The sequence below is a fragment of the Trachemys scripta genome, chromosome 6 (genome assembly GCF_013100865.1).
Source record: "Trachemys scripta elegans isolate TJP31775 chromosome 6, CAS_Tse_1.0, whole genome shotgun sequence".
Classification (NCBI taxonomy): domain Eukaryota; kingdom Metazoa; phylum Chordata; order Testudines; family Emydidae; genus Trachemys; species Trachemys scripta.
Window position 1 is genome coordinate 88,716,432 of NC_048303.1, and position 20,829 is coordinate 88,737,260.

Here is a 20,829-nt window from a genome sequence, read left to right on the forward strand (position 1 = left end):
ATGTGGTAGATGTACCCTCATTTCCCTGCTTACCCTGCTAGAATGACCCCCACCTGTGGAACAGTGCGGGAGAATTTTAGATTTTTTCCCCCTAGTTCGCTGCACCACAACCTTTGCAGAGTGAGTGCCCTTTTCCCCATGTGGAGCGTCCCCCCACCACTAAGGCCTGGTCTACACTACGACTTTAATTCGGATTTATCAGCTTTAATTCGAATTTACCCTGTAACCGTCCACACAACGACGCTATTTATTTCGATGTAAAGGGCCCTTTAAATCGATTTCTGTACTCCACCCCGACGAGCGGAGTAGCGCCAAAATCGATTTTAACATTTCGAATTAGGGATAGTGTGGCCGCAATTCGATGGTATTGGCCTCCGGGGGCTATCCCACAGTGCATCATTGTGACCGCTCTGGACAGCAATCTAAACTCGGATGCACTGGCCAGGTAGACAGGAAAAGCCCCGCGAACATTTGAATTTCATTTCCTGTTTGCCCAGCGTGGAGAGCACAGGTGACCACAGATTGCTCATCAGCACAGGTAACCATGCAGGCTGATAATCGAAAAAGAGCACCAGCATGGACCGTGAGAGAGGTACTGGATCTGATCGCTGTATGGGGAGAGGATTCAGTGCTTGCAGAACTTCGTTCTAAAAGACGAAATGCAAAAACTTTTGAAAAAATCTCCAAGGGCATGATGGAGAGAGGCCACAATAGGGACTCTGAGCAGTGCCGCGTGAAAGTCAAGGAGCTCAGACAAGCGTATCAAAAAACAAAGGAGGCAAACGGTCGCTCCGGGTCAGAGCCACGGACATGCCACTTCTACGCCGAGCTGCATGCAATTCTAGGGGGGGCTGCCACCACTACCCCACCTGTGATCGTGGATTCTGGGTCGGGGATAGTCTCATCAGCGACGCCTGAGGATTCTGCTGATGGGGGAGAGGAGGAGGATGAGGATGAGGATGAGCTTGCAGAGAGCACACAGCACTCCGTTCTCCCCAACAGCCAGGATCTTTTTCTCACCCTGACTGAAGTACCCTCCCAAGCCTCCCAAGCCAGTACCCAAGACTCTGACCCCATGGAAGGGACCTCAGGTGAGTTTACCTTTTAAAATATAAAACTTGTTGTAAAAGCAAACGGTTTTTAATGATTACTTTGCCCTGAGGACTTGGGATGCATTCGCGGTCAGTTCAGCTACTGGAAAAGTCTGTTAACGTCTGGGGATGGAGCGGAAATCCTCCAGGGACATCTCCATGAAGCTCTCCTGGAGGTACTCTGAAAGCCTTGCCAGAAGATTTCTGGGCAGTGCATCCTTATTCCCTCCTCCATGGTAGGACACTTGACATGCTTGCAGCAAGTAATCTGGTATCATTGCCTGACAAAGCCTGGCAGCGTATGGTCCCGGTGTTTGCTGGCATTCAAGCAACATCCGTTCTTTATCTTGTTGTGTAATCCTCAGGAGAGTGATATCACTCCTGGTAACCTGGTTGAAATACGGGAACTTAATTAAGGGGACGGAGGTGGCCGTTCCTACTGGGCTGTTTGCCTGTGGCGGAAAATAAATCCTTCCCTGCAGTTAGCCAAGCGCAGATGGGAAATTGGCCCTGAGTTTTTCGCGTTTGGCTAGCAGGGATCTTCCCTGTTACCAGCCACGTGGTGGGGGGGAGGGGTACAGCGATCATCCCAGAGAATTCATGGCGAGAGGGGGGGTGGTTAGTTTGTTTTCTGCTGCTGCTGCTGAATGTTAACAGAAAAACCGCAGCACTCTACAGGCTATGCTTGGTATGTGGGAAAGGAGGGCGCAGAAGCTGTAAGACAATGGCTTACCATGGCCGCATGCAAAGCCGAATTCTGTTGCCCAGACCTGTGATCTCTAGCAGCAAAGCCACAGGAACTCAGCATTAAGAGGCAAAATGCGACCTTGCACAGAAATCACATGTGCTATGTAATGTGAATAGTGTTGGTCACCGTGAAAGAGTATAAGCATTGTTCTGCAAAATGTAGCTTTTTAAACAATTCTCTCTTTTTTCCCCTCCCTACAGCAGCTGCAAATTCCTCAAACCTCCCTCCTCCATCCCGAAGGTTATCACAGATAAGGCGTCGTAAGAAGAGAACGCGAGACAAGATGTTTTCTGAAATTATGGAATCCAGCCGCAGTGACAGAGCTCATCTGAATGAGTGGAAGGAAACAGTTTCAAAGTATAGGAAAGAAGCCAGTGAACGTGAGGACAGGAGGGACCAACGTGAGGACATGAGGGACCAACGTGAGGACAGGAGGGACCAACGTGAGGACAGGAGAGACGCTCGAGATGAGAGGTGGCGGCAGGAAGACCAGAGGAGGCAGGATGCAACGCAGGGGCTGCTGCGTGAGCAAACAGACATGCTCCGGCGTCTGGTGGAGCTTCAGGAACGGCTGCTGGAAAACAGACTGCCGCTTCAGCCCCTGTTCCACCCTCCCCCCTCCCCAGTTCCGTATCCTCCTCACCCAGACGTGTAAGAACATGGGGGGGGGAGGCTCCGTACACCTTCCCATTCCACCCCAGTAGACAGCCCAAGCAAAAGGCTGTCATTTTTTTAACCTTTTCTTTGTGGCTTTTTCCTTCCCAGCAATCCTCCTCCCAAATACCACCCGGGTTCCCTCCCTCTTTTTCTAATCTATTAATAAAGAATAAATGATTTTTAAATGATAGTGACTTTATTTGGTTTGAAAGAAAGCTGGGGGAAGGGGAGGGTGGGTTCCTTACAGAAAATGAGTCAATAAAGGGGGTGGCTTTTCATGAAGGAGAAACAAACAGATATTTCACACTGTAGCCTGGCCAGTCATGAAACTGGTTTTTAAAGCTTCTCTGATGCACAGCGCTTCCTGGTGTGCTCTTCTAATCGCCCTGGTATCTGGCTGCGCGTAATCAGCAGCCAGGCGATTTGCCTCAGCCTCCCACCCCGCCATAAAGGTCTCCCCCTTACTTTCACAGAGATTGTGGAGCACACAGCAAGCAGAAATAACAATGGGGAGATTTCTTTGGCTGAGGTCAGAGCGAGTCAATAATGATCGCCAGCGACCTTTTAAACGGCCAAATGCACATTCTACCACCATTCTGCACTTGCTTAGCCTGTAGTTAAACAGCTCCTGACACCTGTCCAGGCTGCCTGTGTACGGCTTCATGAGCCATGGCATTAAGGGGTAGGCGGGGTCCCCAAGAATAACTATTGGCATTTCAACATCCCCAACGGTTATTTTCTGGTCCGGAAAGTAAGTCCCTTGCTGCAGCCCTTTAAACAGAGTAGTGTTCCTGAAAACGCGAGCGTCATGAACCCTTCCCGCCCAGCCCGCGTTGATGTTAGTGAAACGTCCCTTGTGATCCACAAGTGCTTGCAGCACCATTGAAAAGTACCCCTTGCGGTTTATGTACTCGGTGGCTTGGTGCTCCGGTGCCAAGATAGGGATGTGGGTTCTGTCTATCGCCCCACCACAGTTAGGGAATCCCATTGCAGCAAAACCATCCACTATAGCCTGCACATTTCCCAGAGTCACTAACTTTCGTAGCAGCACCTGAGTGATTGCTTTGGCTACTTGCATCACAGCAGCCCCCACCGTAGATTTGCCCACTCCAAATTGATTCCCGACTGACCGGTAGCTGTCTGGCGTTGCAAGCTTCCACAGGGCTATCACCACGCGCTTCTCAACTGTGAGGGCTGCTCTCATCTTGGTATTCTGGCGTTTCAGGGCAGGGGACAGCAAGTCACAAAGTTCCATGAAAGTGCCCTTACGCATGCAAAAGTTCCGCAGCCACTGGGAATCGTCCCAGACCTGCAACACTATGCGGTCCCACCAGTCTGTGCTTGTTTCCCTTGCCCAGAATCGGCGTTCCATGGATAGAATCTGCCCCATTAACAACATGATCTCCAAAGCACCGGGGCCCGTGGTTTCACAGAATTCTGTATCCGTGTCCGTGTCCATGTCCATGTCAATGTCCTCATCATGCTTGTCGCTGCGTTGCCGCCGCCGCTGCCTCCTCGCCTCATTTTTCTGGTCCTGGCTGAGCATAAACTCCACAAGAACGCGCGAGGTGTTTACAATGTTCATGACTGCTGTCTTGAGCTCAGTGGGCTCCATGCTTGCCGTGGTATGGAGTCTGCAGTGTTCACTCACCCAGGAAAAAAGGCGCAAAAATGGTTGTCTGCCGTCCGTTGCTTTCATGCAGGGAGGGAGGAGGGAGGGAGGAGGTGAGGCTGTACCCAGAACCACCTGCGACAATGTTTTTTGTCCCATCAGGCACTGGGATCTTAACCCACAATCCCAATGGGCGCGGGAGACTGCGGGAACTATGGGATAGCTACCCACAGTGCAACGGTGCAGAAATCGACGCTAGCCCCGGTACTTGGACGCACACCACCGAATTAATGTGCTTAGTGTGGCCGCATACATTTCGACTTTATACAACCTGTTTTTCAAATCCGAATTATATAAATTTGGATTAATCCCGTAGTGTAGACATACCCTAACACTCACCATGTTTTGGGTATTCACAGAGATGTGTGCTTGCCAAGGGTCAGTGAGAAAGTGATTGTTATGTTGCAAAAGGTGTATTTTACTGAACTGTTTCAATGCTGTGCGTGAATTTAACAATCATGCTTCCATGCATTGTTCCTTGTGCTTTGGCAGATGTGGCTTTCAGGAACACCCCCCCACACACCAGCCGAGCATCTCTCCCAGATAAGAAAGCAGGCAAGATGGAGCAAAGAAAAAGACATGTTCTGGGAGGTACTGCACTCCTCCAATGCAGAGAAAAGGGAACACAAGAAGTGGTAAGAAGCCAAAAGGCAGGACAGAAAAGAAAATCAGGAGTTTGTTAAGGATGCTACTAAGCGGATGATTAAAGTAATGGAAGAGAAAACACAGACGCTGAATCCTTAATAATGCTGCAGACTGAGCAGATCCGGGCCCGCCCCCTCCTGCAGCACATTCAGAACTCTTTTCCATGCTCCCCCCAAACTCCACCCGCACAGTGCTTTCCACTTTTTGGAACTTCTGGTTTTCCCCGTCAGTCCACCCCTTCAGCAACTTTCATAATGATAGCTGGACCTACACACAGGTCTGAAAGTCTACCCTTCCCTGGTACCTCCTTTCACACCAAGCATCTTTGTGTGTTTGTGTGAGTTGTTTCTTGTGCAATAAATGCAAAGTTTTTAAATGGTAACTCATCTTTATTTGTTTTCTACAAATTGAGATAGCAGGCACTATCAATACATAAACAGGCAGTTTATTCATGTGCTTGCTGGAATGCCCCAATGTCACCATTACTTCCTAGGAAAACTACATGTAATATTGTAGCATCAATCACAGAGATGTACATTACTGGTTCTCATTTTCAGTGTTGCCTCAAAACCTCCCTGATTCGAATTGCCCCGCTCTGGACTCCTCTGATAGCATTGGTATCTGGCTGCTCAAAATCAGCAGCCAAGCGGTCTGCCTGAACACTCCACCCGAGCAAACCTTTCACCCTTAGCTTCACGAAGATTATGCAATGTACAACATACGGCTATGACCAAAGGAATATTATCCTCATTAAGGTCTAGCCTGCCATAAAGGCATCGCCAGTACACCTTTAATCTGCCAAAGGCACATTCCACTGTCATCCAGCATCTACTCAGCCTGTTGTTGAACTGCTTCTTACAGCTTTCCAGGTTCCCAAGTAAGGTTTCATGAGCCTCTAAGGGGTATGCCGGGTCTCCCAGGATCCACATATACCTGCAACACCATGGAGAAGTACCCCTTCCTATTGATGTACTCAGTTGCAAGGTGGTCTGGTGCCAAAATTGGAATATATGTGCCATCTAGCGCCCCTCCACAGTTAGGGAAACCCATTTCTACAAAGCCATCCACTATTTCATGCACATTTCCCGGAGTTACGGTCCTTCGTAGCAGGATGTGATTTATTGCGCTGCACACTTGCATTAATGCAGCCCCAATGGTTGACTTCCCCACTCCAAATTGATTCGTGACCGACCGGTAGCAGTCTGGTAGCAGTTGCCAGCTTCCACACAGCAACTGCCACATGCTTCTCTACCGAGAGGGCAGCTCTCATTCTGGTGTTCTTGTGCCGCAGGTCTGGGGAGAGCTCCATGTGCAGTTCCAGGAAGGTGGCTTTCTGCATCCAAAAGTTCTGTAGCCACTGCTGGTCATCCCACCCTTGCATGATGATATGATCCCACCATTCAGTGCTTGTTTCACAAGCCCAAAGCGATGGTCTACCCTATGCAGCTATTCTGTGAATGCCAAAAGCAATCTAAAGTTGCTCCTATGTCCTATATTCCATGTCAGGTGACTGGGAGTCTTCCTCAGTTAGGAACTTTGCAATTAACTGCCATCCACAATGTCTTCTTGACAGTTAACAGAGCATAGGAGAGGAGTGCGGGCTCCATCCCATCTCACAAAGCTGCTGGGGTGCACAGCAAAAAAGGGCCATTGAAAAATGCTGCGAAAGAAAGCCTGAAGCCCATGGAGTGCTGGGATACAAAGCAATGCATCATGGGACATTGAGCCTGGTCCCAAGATGCACGGGATAGGTACCCACAATGCATTGCTCACACTGTTGATGACAGTGCCCCAACTGTGGACACGCTCTGCCAACAGAGGGAGTGAATGTGAACATGACATTCCAATTTTTATTATGTCGATTTTTGAGTTTCTACATCACTTTTGTTGACAAAACTTTGTAGTGTAGACAAGGCCTTGTCTACGTGTACCACTTTGGATACAGGTGAGTGCTATTCCAGCTTTAGTTACGAGGGAAGCAGGATAATGTTTGGTATAGTATGGTGTGTATTACAGACCTAGAGGGAGAGTGGATATTTGGATGCTAATATCTAACTCTATTACTAAATTTATTCACCAAAATTTGGGTTATTGCTGATCATCCACTATATGTATCTTCTGACTTTTAAAACAAACTTTGTATTTGTGGATAATCTAAGCATTATACCCAGATGTACAGACACTCTTTTCTTAAATCTGTGTATTATACATTTTTTTAACATTAGCTTTAATAAAATTTTAAATCTGTTCTTATTGATTTGATTTGAGGCAGAAACAACACCTTCTAGTAGACCTAGAGGGAGAGTGGCAAGGAAGCATTTTGTACCCATAGATGTTACAGATCCTATGGAACTTACTTTTAGCTATTAGCTAACTGCTTTAAACTGGGATTCTGTCTCAGCGAGAGAACCAGGGCAGTGTGGAGTGAGGTGAGGGTTGTACAGTCTTACCTAACTTAGCTGGGTTTATGGGGAGAACAAAGTGTTCTACTGATAGAAAGCCTTATAGAAATTCAGGGAGTGGATCTTATACTGATCCCAGCACCTGTACTACTTTGGATATAGGCTACAACTTTGTTTCACCAGAATCGGAGAATTGGTGAACTATTAACCCACGGACTGAAATATTGCTAGACTGTTTGAAAGAGTTCTGTACTATCTGGAAAAGGACAGAGATTCTACCATTCTTTTCAAGTTCTGAAGAGTTCCGGTGCTAGACATTACATATAATGATCACACTATAAAGACTGAGAAATCATCTCTGAAAGAAGACCAGAGGGGAATGTATTTATATGTGTGTGCTAAAGTATAGGAGTGTAAATGTTATGTTGAAACCTTGCATTTAAATTTTAAATATGTAACAGCAACAAAGGATGGGTAGAGGCTGTATCTGGAACACATGTAGATTTGTCTACTAGCTTTTGTTTAAAAGCTACTCATAGTATTCTAAATATTATTTACAATTTTTATACTATTTGTATTCTGTGTGCTTTGAATGTTTATTTACTAAACTATATGGTTCTTTCTTTGAAGTTGATTGGGAACCATTAACAATTACTTGTCAGGGTTTTACATTCAATAGCCCTGCGGTTTAACGCTAATGCTTTCTGAAAATATCAAACTCTGGCCTGTGCTTCAGCAGAGTTATGCTGAGGTGCTGAAGAAACAAAATGTAGTATATTGCCTCAGCATCCCCATATTCTGTTAAACATACAATATAAAATGCAAGCCACAAACGTAGATTTTGGTTGCAAATGCAGAGCCTGCCGAAAGACCGAAGGGTAGAGATAAATTATGCCCATTTGATTTCAATGGAGAGTTTTATGTGTGTAATTAAGGGCGTAATTTGGCTAAAAAACGTATGTTTACATATTAAGTTTAAATTAAGAACAGCTACGTCTATTGGTCAGGGTGGATAGATTATTGTATTTAAAAAACCTTATTTCTATTAGAAGTTTGTTTTCTTTAACTATAAAAACTTTATCCAAAGAGAAGCTGTGATACTTTCCAGACAGATTACTGGGAGGGAGCATCCACAAATGACATTTACCAAAAAGTTTCCTGGTTTTCTGGTAGCATGGTGATTGCTCACATTCAGCTTGTATTTATATAATCTAATCTGGGTAACGGGAGGCACATATCAGCTGCTGAGGTGTTGCAGTTAAGAGAAAAAATTTCTCCCCTGCTCCCACATTACTCTGGGGAAGGAGTAAATTATTCTATTCCTTCTATTTAAGCTCAAGGTACGGCTATGCTGAACATAGAGGTGTAATTTCCAGCTTGGGTAGATGTATACATGCTAGCTTTGATTGAACTAGTGTGCTTAATATAGCAGCAAAGCCAGAGCAGCACTGGTAACAACTCAGGCCAGCTGCCCAAATATGTACCTAGAATCTTGGATGGGATTGTACTCAGGTGGTTAGCCTGAGTCAAACTCCTGCACCATCACAGCTACACTGCTATTTTTTGTGTGCTAGCTTGATCAAAGCTAGTGTGTGTACATCTACCCAAACTGGAAACTATACTCCAGCTACAGTGCAGACCTTTGCTTACTCTCCCCTGTGCCACTCAGCCAACTAGCAGGGGGCAGAACCAGGGTTCCTGATATTCCCATCCTTCTCTGCCTATTTGCTTGCAGTGGGAAACAGCAGGTGAATAGCGACTGTTCTCCTCCGCCCAAGAGTCATAATATCAGGAGGGTCACTTTACTCCCACAGGCTCTAAATTATACCAACAGGTAACAACCTCGAGGGGTCTTTCTATCAGAGAGGAATAGTTGGATTGCAACTACATGACCCGGGGATTCCAGTATGATGGACAAATCCTTGGCAGCCTGGAGTGGTATAGAGAGGCTGTATTGCGGGCCACCATCTGACCTGTAAGCTTTATTGAACTGAAGATAAGCTTTTGCTGTACCGCCAACCTGAATGCGGTACCCTTGCGGAGCCCCTGAAGACAATAGGATCAGCGTTTGCTCAGCATCTCAGGATAAGGCTCTATTTTAGCAAATAATCCAGATCTTCAATTTGATCACAGTGACAGTTCAACTAATTCCTAAATATTATTTCTTAACTGAAAAAGTCTCCACCAGCCAGTTATTGTAGGTATTAGACCTTAAAAATTAAATCAACCTAGCTACATCGCCCAGGGCTGTGAAAAATTTTGTTCCTTGTGCAATGTAGTTAGGGAGATACAGAGAGTACAAACTGAGTAAAGTGGATTAAAGTTCGTTTGGAAATGTGGTTTGTGGAGATGCAAGATGGTAAAAGTCTTCTGCAGGGACTTCTGTAATATGTTGTAAGGATAGAGGCTGTGTGTGGGGAGGGAGTAGATGGATTACAGACTGTGCCTATTGGTAAAAAATGCTTGTGAGGGTATAGGCTGGTTACAGGCTATGCATAAGGATTCAGGATGTGTGTGGGGGGGAGGGGTTTAGTGGAAGTTTCTAGGGTGTACCTGGTTTACAGATTGTATGTAGCAGAAATGTTAGAGGGACTAGTAGGTAAGGTATAGTGTACATGGGTTCTCAGTAGGTGGCTTACAGGGTGCATGGTTGGGAATGTGTGTAGAGAGTACCTGGGTTACAGGGCACATAGAAGTTGTGTGTATAGGGTTGTAGGTAGATTACAGGAAGAATAAGGGATGTAGGTGGGTTATAGGATATGTGTGTGTGTGTGACTAGGATGCATTTGGGCTGTCAGTGAGTTACAAGGGGTGTGTATAGAGGGGCTGTAGGTGAGTTGCAAGGAGTGTGGGAGGTAGAGGATATAGGTGTTGAACAGATGGCTTTAATGTGTGGTATAGATAGGGGCTGCATAGATGTAGATGGGCCACAGAATGAGCGTGTTGGGGTAGGTGGAGTGCAGGACAAGGATAGGGTGGGGTATGTGGGTTGCAGGATGGGCAGGCCTGGGGTGTAGGTAAATTAAAGTGCTGGTATAGGGGTGAGGTGTCTGGGGGGGCAGTAGCAGGGTTGCAGGATGGTGTAGGGTCAGGGATGTGTATATTGGGAATGCAGGTGGGAGTGGGATAAGGGATGTGTATGTTCATTGCAGGGCAGGTGCAGAGGTGGGGGATGTGGGTGTGCAGGTGAGTTGTAGGGCAGGGCTGGCAACGTATATGTGGATTGCAGGTTGGTGTATGTGGGTTGCTAGAGATAGGCGAGGAGAGAGTTGGGATGGGTACCACAGTTGGTGAGCTGAAGAGTCAGTGTAGGGTGACAAGGGTGTTGGCAAGTTGCAGGGCGGGGTGAAGGCTGTGGGATGGCTACGGGTGGATTCCAGAGTCCGCGTGGGGATGAGAGGCGCGTGTAGGCGGGCTGCACAGTGGATACAAGGGCTGTGTGTGGTCGGGGGTGCCGGCAGGTAGCAGGGTCGGTGTGTGCGGGGGTAAGGCGAGTGGAGGGCCGTGCACCCAGAGATTGGCTAGTCACAGGCTGTGCGCGCGGCGGCGGTTACAAGACGCTGACTGCGGAGAAACTGCCGTCCCCTGGCCTCCCTTTAAGATGGCGCCTCCAGGCCGTTTTCATGGCGCTAGGGGAATCGGGCGCGAGGCGGGACTTCCTCCTTCCCCCGCTCTACAACTGCTTCCTCGGGACACGGGTGGTTAGGGGGCCCTGAGCGAGTCTCTCGCCGGCCCACATCCGGGACTTTCCTCCTCGTCGTCTCTCCCACAGCCGGAAATGACGGCAGAGTTGGTCCGCCGCGTTGCTCGTGCACGCGGGAGCCAGGTGTAACCACGCCCCCAGTCACGCACGGCGGGAAGCGGCGCTCGGTAGTTGCGCCTGTTGAGCGGAGTAACTGTCCCCGCTAACAGCCCTCTCGCGGGCAGCGCATTGTGCTCACCAACACCCGCCTGTGCGCGCGCCCCAAGGGGAGGAGCGCTCAGCCTGATCCCACCCCGCGTTCAGTGAGAGACAGGTGCGCTCCCCTCCTCCCTGTGAGGGAGCCGAATCCCCTCCCACCGGCGCCGGGACGGGAGGTGTCAGTCATGCAGTGGCCCCGCCTCTTCCGGGCCTCTCAGGCTGGGCCGCCGCCTCCTCCTCTCTCGCTCGCTCTCTCCCTTTTGTGAGTTATAGCAACCGTTGCCTTGTGAATCAAGCGCCATAGTCACCGTAGTCCTGGCGACTGTTACCCATCAACAACAACCGCTCCTCTCCTCCTCCTCCTCCTCCTGCTGCTGCTCCTCACCACCCCCATCCTCACCCCCTTCCTCATCATCACCCACAACAACAACATCCACCAGCAAGAGCAACAACAGCAACACCACAGCCCTGCACAGCCCAGGTGACTATGATTGTTCCGTGCACTCCGGCCCCCCGGTCCCCGAGCTGCGCTGCCCCATTGATTGAGATGTAGCCGGAGGGTGAGGCTGTAACGCGTGTCTCGCTGCTGGCTGGTTGTCCCACCCCCCTTGGTTGTACTTTGATGGTGGATGGGGAATGTGGTGTTGGCTGAGGGCTGGGAAGGGGGGGGGGGGAGAGTCACGCTTCTGGTCTGCGGGACGGTTGTGGAGAGGGTGGGCAGGTATCTCCTTGGCCTCGGTGTACAATAGAGGGAAACAGAGAGATGAGGCGTTGATGAGCCCTGTCTGATGGTACCTGCTTTAGCGAACACCCAGGCATGGATTCTGCAACACAGCAACAACCAGGGAATGTTTCTCCTCTTCACTCCTAGGGGCCTTGTTCTGGGGTTGTGAGACTGTTCAGATTTAGATGTTTGTGAACTTTTTATCTCTTCTGGTGATACTCACACATTCCCTAGCCTTCTTCTGTGAAGCCCTAATTCTGTGGCCAGATTATTTCCTTCTTTAATCATCATTAGTTTAATTGTTTATTTTTGGGAAAACTGTATTTTCTTTGTACTGTACATTGTTTTTCTATTCACCCAGTAGTCTCCCGCCCCCCCACCCCCCCACCACAGATAGTAGCAGTTTTGCTTTGCTGTCCAGCTGCTGGGAAAGATTTTTTTTAATGCTGTTTTTGTACTTGTGATTTAATCTGGATACAGTGCAAGTGTGTTAGTTGGGGTTGTAGTTTATGTAGTGTGTTATCTTCTATGTAGAGATGTTTGGGGTAGAAGATCCATTTCAGTTTCCTTAAGTTTCCCACAGTGAAGGGAATTTTAGTTATTTTTCATTACGAATGAGAGACTTTGTGTACATCAGATAAATGAAAGAGAGAAGAAAACATTAAGAAAACTTGCTTTGCAATTTTATTTGTCAAAGCTACTGTACTTTTAAAGGATTTTTCTTGGTGGGTCTTCTTTTTCTGGAGAGAGCTGAAATTGAAGTCAAGTTCATAAAGAATGTATGAATCTTCTGAACTTGAAACCCATGTATATTTCATCTTCTTTTTGATTGTTTGTTAAGATTTAGGGATTTGACTTCTCAGCATATACCATCAATTTATTCACTTGTTTTTCTGGACATATTTTGATACCTTCGTGGGGTATCATGGGGAATTTCTTTAACATTTTTATATCCAATTCCCCCCCCCCCCCCCGTGATGTCAAATCAACTCTCAGTTAATAAAATGGTCTTTGGAATTTACAATTTTTTTTTAAATACAGATGATTTAAAAAGTGTTATTTCCTCATTCCTGTATTTAATGTAATTAATAGGAAAATGGTAGTGTTTTACAAGATATTTTTGTTGATTTTAATTTTGAAGATACTTTTTTCCACCTTTACATTTAAGCCCTGCATTGACTACAATCTTGTTCCTCGTAACAACGCCAACAGAAAGATATTGATTTATTTGACAGAGCAACCTCTGAAGAATGTGACAGTGTCAATTATTCTGGGGATTGTCAAGTGCAGAGGAGGGTAGATAATTAATGCATTAGTGATACTTGTATTATTTTTTGAACTAAGGCTTATTATGTCTCTTGCAGTTTTACTTTCTAAGTATGTTTTCATATGCAGTCCGTGTAACTGAAATGATACATTTCAATGAACCACCAAAGGTCTCAAAATTCTCATTTGTGGTCTTGTCAAAGTTTTCATCCTGAGCAATAAAACAATCATCCGTAATAAAAATGTTACTTTCATTTAACTTAATATACTTTATATTGAAAAGGAGGAATGACTTATTTTCCTTTCTCCTAGCATAGGTACTGTGATCAGATGAGTTCCAAATACGTTAAAAATTACTGACATCAAAGAAGTCAGTTTGTCACTATGTGTTCAGTATGTTATATAGTAGAGTTGTTACATATAAATCTTAGTGAATTAATTTCTAGAATATAACAATTATTAGTTTTTGTCACTGAGTTTACTGTGTGATTCTTTATTTGTTAATTCATTCCACACGTCTAACGTTGCCTGTAAGGTAATGTCCCAGTTCTGCAAGCTGCACTGTGTGGGTTGGACTCCCTACACCAGCAAAGAGCCCCATTGATGATGGAGTTCTGGATGGGGCTAGAAATCTCCCTGGGTAGAGCAGCTTTCAGGATCAAAGCCTAAATTAGCAAAGAAAAGTGAGCTGGCTGAGGAAGCAGAAATCTGTATTTTTTAAAGACCGTATTTAAAAAAAGGTGTGTTGTATCACAAAAAGTTTTTAGTATTACTCACCACATTTACTTTAAAGGAGCTGTTGCACAAGGTAATTGAAAATAGTGCCATGTCACATCAGCTAGCATCTTAGACTTTTACAAAGAAAAGCAGCATTAACAATTTGTTCCCACCTTAACGTTTTAATGTTTCATAGATGGGATCTTCATTATGCATTTTGATTCCCCAGTGCCTTCAGCTATCAGAATACCAGATGTTTGCGATGTCAGACAGCCTTTTGATAATAAAATGGTTTGTGATTTTTATTCACGTGTTTGTGGTTTAGAGTACATAGCTGAACAAGTGTGATTAAAAATGCATTTTAATGCACTTGCACATAGCTTCATTGAGTCTTTGTGAGTTCTGTGCCCTGGTGTGTTAGCTAACTTGCATTGTGCTGGAGTAGACAGATATTTTTTTGGCAATGTATTCAAAAGAAATAAAATAAGAGTCCATGACCTACCATTTTTATATAGTTTAAAATCCTTGTTTTCTTCATCTCCTCGGGTAACTGGGCCTTGTTTTGTTACTACTGTATATTTTCTTCTCTTCCTAAATATAGCAATTTGTTAGTTATAACAATACAGTTCTCAGAAATAAAAATGTTACTATTTCTTTTAACTTAATGAACTTCACACTGAAAGGGAAGGATGACATATTTTCTTTGTCCTTACCTGGAACAGAACCAGGTGTGCTTAATATGGTTAAGGAATCTAAAATGTTGCACATTTTTATCATAGTGGTTGCTTTGTGGTCTAGTGAATGTTACTGATTTTCAGGTTTTTTCCCACCTCTTCTGTCATTAAATTATTTCCTTTTCATATTCAAAATTGAGGGATGCTTTTTCATGCAAACCACAAAGGAGGCCTACCAACAGCAGACATTGACATGTGTAATATTAACAAGGGAACAGGCTTTTTCAACATATATAATGTATTCTGATTTTTTTTTTAAAGTTTGTTTTGAATTGAGATTACAGGTTGTGAATGCAACATAAATATACAGAGAATAAAAGCAAACTTTCAAAGTTATTATGGAGCAAGAGAGCTAGTTTTTAAATCAAGTTCCATGTCAGATTAATATAGACTCTAATTAGAATACCAAGAAGTGTGTTTTTCAATAATGAATTAAACTATTAATTTTCAGCCTCTTCTTAGTAAATAAACTTTTAAAAATCTGCATGTTTAAAATTGCATATTTTCCCCACCAATTGTAAGTTTGGCATTATTTATATGTCTTTAATAAAGGTGGTGTTAACAGTGGCTATAGTTTTTCTTTGCTTGCAAGTTGAATGTACACAAACATTTTGGAAATGTAAGATTAAGTGGATAGACTGATTTGACTAAATTTAGCTTGTTAGGGACAGATGGCTGCTTTAAACAGGTGTCACTTTCATTTCTAGTGCATTGTGCTGGGACTTCCAGTGGCTCACAAAGTCCTGTCTAAAGCAGGTGGCATCTTCTGCTTTTGTCATTAGCAAAATCTACTCTTTTATAGGTAATTATTTTCCCAGTGACTGGGTACATTATAATATGTGGTATAGTTTTATAAGAGTCTTAAATGGCTCCTCATAACACATTCATATATTACATTTTTGGATAATCCGCTTACCAAACTTTTAAAGGGGGGAAAGGAAAGCATTATTGAGCAATATAAGTTAGCAGCTTTTGAATACAAGTAGGTGGAATAATTCTAATAGCTGGCTTGCAAGACAAGTAGCAAATTGCAGCTTGATGTAAAAACTTATTTTGCTAGTCAACTGACTTGTGGATTTTTAAAATCTGACTTGTTATGACTTAATTTTTATACCAGTGAACTATAAGTAGGAACATTAAATACATTTTAAGCTTCCATCTTTTATTTACAGTGTCTCTTGATCTGTGGGACATCTTTATTCTTTTCATTTCATTGAATATTAACTGTTACAAGTTAAAATATTTTTAACTTAAAACATTTGGAAAAAGAAAGAATTGGGGTATGAGAACTAGAGCTTTCTAGTTTTTTACTTTCTGCACCAGTGTTGAGAACAATGACTGGTGCCCATTCTTAATCTGTTACATTTCCTCTAGCAGATGCACCAGAGGGTGCTATGCTATTTCAAACACAATAAGAAAAAATGCTAAAAAGCACGGATTTATTCATATATATATTTATATTTTTTTATTCTTATTGTAAATCAAAATTTTTCTCTTTATTCTATGCATCTCCATATAGCAAGATGTTTTCCCTCTAAATGCTTATAATAAAGATTTTAGAATAATAGACTGTTCTATAGCAAATATGTATTTACACAGTATACAGTCACAGTTTACTTAAAATTTAAAACATAAGTATTTATTTATTAGCTGTGCTTGTATAGCAGATGTAGTTTCCACTTTTATATATTTGCTTTATATCTTTACATTATTTACTCTTATTTAAGTATATCATTGCTGAATTAATGATTTGGTTTAAGAAATCCTCCCATTTTTAGTTTGGTTTAATGTACTGCTATTTCAGTTTTAACTATTACTCAAATTTTGTTTGGTTTGTTAATTATTTTACAGCTGAGTTTTGTTTTGGAACATATATTACCTTGCATTTTTGTTGGTTAGTTGTTTTATTCCTTGCTGCAAGTCTTGCTGGAAGAAACTGGGGTCAAAGCAGATAAAGCTAATTATTCTCTCATAAGTAGCAAAGAGAGTACAAGAATCTAGTGGCCTGGAAGACTTGTATGTATTTTATTCCCCTAATTATTGGGACTGATGGGGTAATAGAGAGGCAGTAGCCTCTTCATATATAAGATAACAGCCAGGTTCTATTATAAATACTCTATTGTGGGTATGTATGACTGACAAATTTAGATTTTTTTTTTAACCTGTTTCATACCAAAACACAGAGTTTTGCATGACTAAAATTAAATATATAGTTATGGTAAAAATGGCAAAATACCTTTTAAAAAAATTCTACAATATCTTTGCTTTTCATACATATAGCAAAATTGTGGGATGCAGTTTCTTACCACTTCTGTAGCTTAATAAAGTCTGGATTTTTTTTTATATATAGGATCTAATAATGTAGTGTTTGCAGTACATATTGAGCCTTCTTGAGGAGATGTGTAAAGTGGTGAAACTTTAACTCTGCTAAACTTACACTCACACACACCAGTAGATGGGTGTAAGTAAAGGTGTCTGATTCAATGGAATTGCCATGCTGAGAAGCCACAAAAAGATGTATTCTGCTTTAACTCACATGTTCTTACTCCTTTCTGTTAGTTGCTTTTTTTGCTACTCTCCAGTCTACTGGCCACTCTGTGTGAATTACACCATGCTCAGAATCTGTGGGCCAAACTTAGAAATGAAGTATTAGGTGTATTTGTAAGTTGCATGTTGGTGAAGGGGTCTAAACTAGTGCAACATGAATGTGAGGGAGCCAGAAAGGTGAACGTTATACCAGTTTAGACATTCTTAAACTTATAGTAGCTTACATATAATCTTTATCTAGATTCTCATATGGTATCCATCAGTACCCTAAGCTAGGGGTGAACATTATACACTAATCTCTGAATTTGACCCCCTATATTCACTTTATATTTTGGTAACTTCTTCCTCACTTGTTAATAATTGGGGAAAACTTGTTTAGCAGTATTTTTAAAGTTTGCTTCCTATTATTAATGAACCCAATACATTGGAGGGTGATTCCTTAGTTCCCCTCTCTTTGAGTGTACATGTAATGCAACCATCACATTGTAAACAATGCTACCCTGTGTAACTTTGTAATCTACTACCATTCTCTTCCACCCTCCTCCCTCTTATTGTTATTGTCACTTGTGCCTTGTCTCAAATTAGATTGTAAGCTCTTCAGGGTAGGCCATGTCTTCCTGTGTTTATAGTGCCTGATTGGGCTTTTGGGCACTACCACCATACAAATAAATAACAGTGGGTCTTGCTATGTACCCCCCAAGCAAGTGGCTTCCCTCTTCTGTTTTGTTACCTCAGTGTAACAAAGTTAGCTGCATTTCTCCTTATTTATCATGTCAAAGGCAATTTCTAAACAATGAAACACACACTATTCAAGGCAACGATGTAGAAGTGCAAAATATTGGGTAAATGAGCAAGTCTGTAAAAGGTGCCATTTGCCCAATTCACTGTACATCAGCTAAAGCCCTACTTTTAGTTTATCTGATTTCTGAGTTGTATTTTTTTATAAATAGTGAAATAATGCAATAATAATGGGGTATTGGCTTTTTTTAACTTTCAGAATTTAAAAGTAATATGTAGAAATTTCAGTGGAGATAATTTTTTTAAAATATGTTTTTAGCTTGAACAAGTTAATTCACTTCATCAGCTGAATCTTTAGTTCATGTTCTGGAATGTTCCTTCAGTTAGGTCAGTACTGATTTTTAAAGAATATTTACCTGAGATTTTATTTTTCTTTGTTGTGACTGTGTTGAATGCTCAGTGGCCAGTTAAAGATATTTCACTTACAAGTGGGTTGGTAACCAGCATTGAAAATTTGATCTACTGGCCTTCAGCATGGTCAGTGACATATCGTTAGCAAATGCCATAGGTAAAATGGAGGATGGCCACATGAGCACAGTTAGAAATGCTGGGTTTAATTTTATTTATCATAATTTACAATATTATCTGGGTTGCTTCCTGCTCGGTTCATGTTCTGCATCACTAAGAGGTGAAGACCAAAATAATACAAGATGAAAGTGCAAGTCTTAGATGAACAGGTCTTGAAAATTTTATCAGTCACCTGCTAACCAAAGGACTAAATCTATTAACTAGAGGTAAATGAAGGTGGGACAACATTAGCAAGATCCCTGGGCAATACCCTAGCAAGAAATTAATCTGCTGAGAAGGGGTTAGATGCTGGGATTTCTACATGGGTGTGCTTTCATATCAGCCTCTGGCAAGGAGGTGTCATATAAACTTTTAAAGCCACCTCCCCTTTAAGCTGGAATGAGAAAGGAGCTTTTTGTGTTTTCTCCCTCTTCTTGAGCCTCCTGGCTGATGTGCCATAGTAGGGTCTCTGCAAAATTCTGAATGACAGATGTAAATCTGACCAGTCTTGTTAATTTCACTCTTTTGCTGCTTATCAAACCTGTGGTAGGGGCAGAAGCAGAGCAGAGAATTGATTTACACTAGGTTCACATTTACAAGGGCCAGAAACTTCATGAAAGCTTAAATTCTGCAGAAATTGATGATTTAATGCCTCCCCGCCCCTCCTCCCCCCATTCCAACTACCACCGCCATGCTCATAAGTGAGTTTCCCACTCCCCACTGGCAAGTGTATATTTCAAGCCCTCTTACGCAGAATATAATGTCACATATGAAATTCATCGAAACATCATGTAAGGTCACAGAAATTGGGTCAGTTCATACATTTGACCAGTGACTGTCAGGGCCCAGTTAAAAACACTTGAAAGCATCCAACAATAACAATGGAAGCAAGGTGTGGGGGGTGGGGGGAAACTCAGGTTGGAGGTGTGTCATCTGGAGTTAGCTAATACTTCACATATGGTGTTAGATAATGGTTAACAGACCACTTTCTTCTCCTGGCTCATAAACAAGGTGTGCAGTTTCCAGGGTTAAGACCATTTACATTTGTTTTGTGTTTTGTTGAGTGTCTTCCTGTCACCGGAGGAATTGATGGATATATTGGTAAAATGAAGCAAAGAGAACACAGAAGGTACATTTCCTTTTGTTTTGGATGAAACTTAAGTAGTGAAATTCTGCACCCACTGATGTCAATGGGAGATTTGCTATTGACTTCACTGGAGCCAGGATTTCACTTGTGGGATCTGGACTACACCTCCAAGTTTGGAACCTAGTTTTGTTAGATGTAAGAAGACATACCCATCCAGAGAGTGTCCACTTAACATTCTGGATTGCTGTGGTTCACACTATGGCTCTTACGTGTCTATACACGCAAATACAGTCCACCTCTTCGGTGACAGTTATACACCAGCTGCTCGTTCTTGGAGTGAAATGTCATTTGCATGGGCACTTGCTAGGTTTGGCATGGGAGGATGTGGAATAGAGGTACATTCAGACAGACTGCTAGGTTGAATAAAAATACACTCATCCATTTTCAGAAACTTTGTGTGTTTGAATCACCATTTCTGCCATAAGACTCAAACTTACCATGCAGATTGAACAGGAGGATTTTATTCAGAAAAAGAGATGTGGTCTAAAATTGCAATAATTCTATTATGCATCTCTTGTAATATGTGCCATGCACATTGGTGACATTTAGATCAAAAGGGAAAAGTTTGTGTCATCCTTCAATCAAATCTCCATAGCCCCAGAAAGCATATTACATCTGTTTACAAAATTAAATGAACAGTTTCATGTGTTCAATCATGACCTCTGACAGGAGTAATCTGTATTCAGGTTTGTTTTAGTGATGGTTAATGAGGGTTAATTTGACCACCTATGTAATAGCTGTTTACCGTATTTGTTTTACCGTATTAACTGTTACATAGAAGATCAAGCTGGCATATATTAGCTAACCAAACACTAGGCACTTTAAGGTTACACTACCAATCCGGCCATTACTGGAAGGGAATGCTTTTGCTTTTTATTTAGTAACTTGTTTCAGGCCAACCTGAACTGGTTCACATTACATCAAACCATTTCAGTTGAGCTACAAGTTGTGTGCTAACTGGTTAAATAATTTTATAGATTCACTTTATTGCAATATACTAAGTTCAGCTATATGAAGAAAATGCAAAATCATCTGACAGTTAAATTTTAGACTTGGTTTATAAGTAAAATTAATAGTATGGTAACTTTTCCTTCTGCTTAAGGATGATCCTTTAATAACTTTCTATGTTTATATGTTCTTTGGGTCAACGGAATGGATCTTATTATGTGGGCCAAAACATCCGCTTTTTGGATGGAGGGGTTAAAATCTTGTTGGATTAAAAATAGCGAAGGGGGCATGCAATTGAGGAAAGTCTCCTTCACAATGTCAATTC

General features: G+C 42.8%; 1 protein-coding gene across 1 annotated transcript in view; it reads left to right on the plus strand.

Annotated features, from left to right (window-relative positions):
- Positions 1-11,394: 11,394 nt before the first annotated feature.
- RFX3 (regulatory factor X3) overlaps positions 11,395-20,829 on the plus strand; it is a 218,994-nt gene continuing 209,559 nt past the window's right edge. Inside the window, exon 1 of the mRNA XM_034773839.1 lies at positions 11,395-11,597. The gene's annotated coding sequence lies outside the window, so the exon portion shown is untranslated. The remainder of the gene's footprint in view (positions 11,598-20,829) is intronic.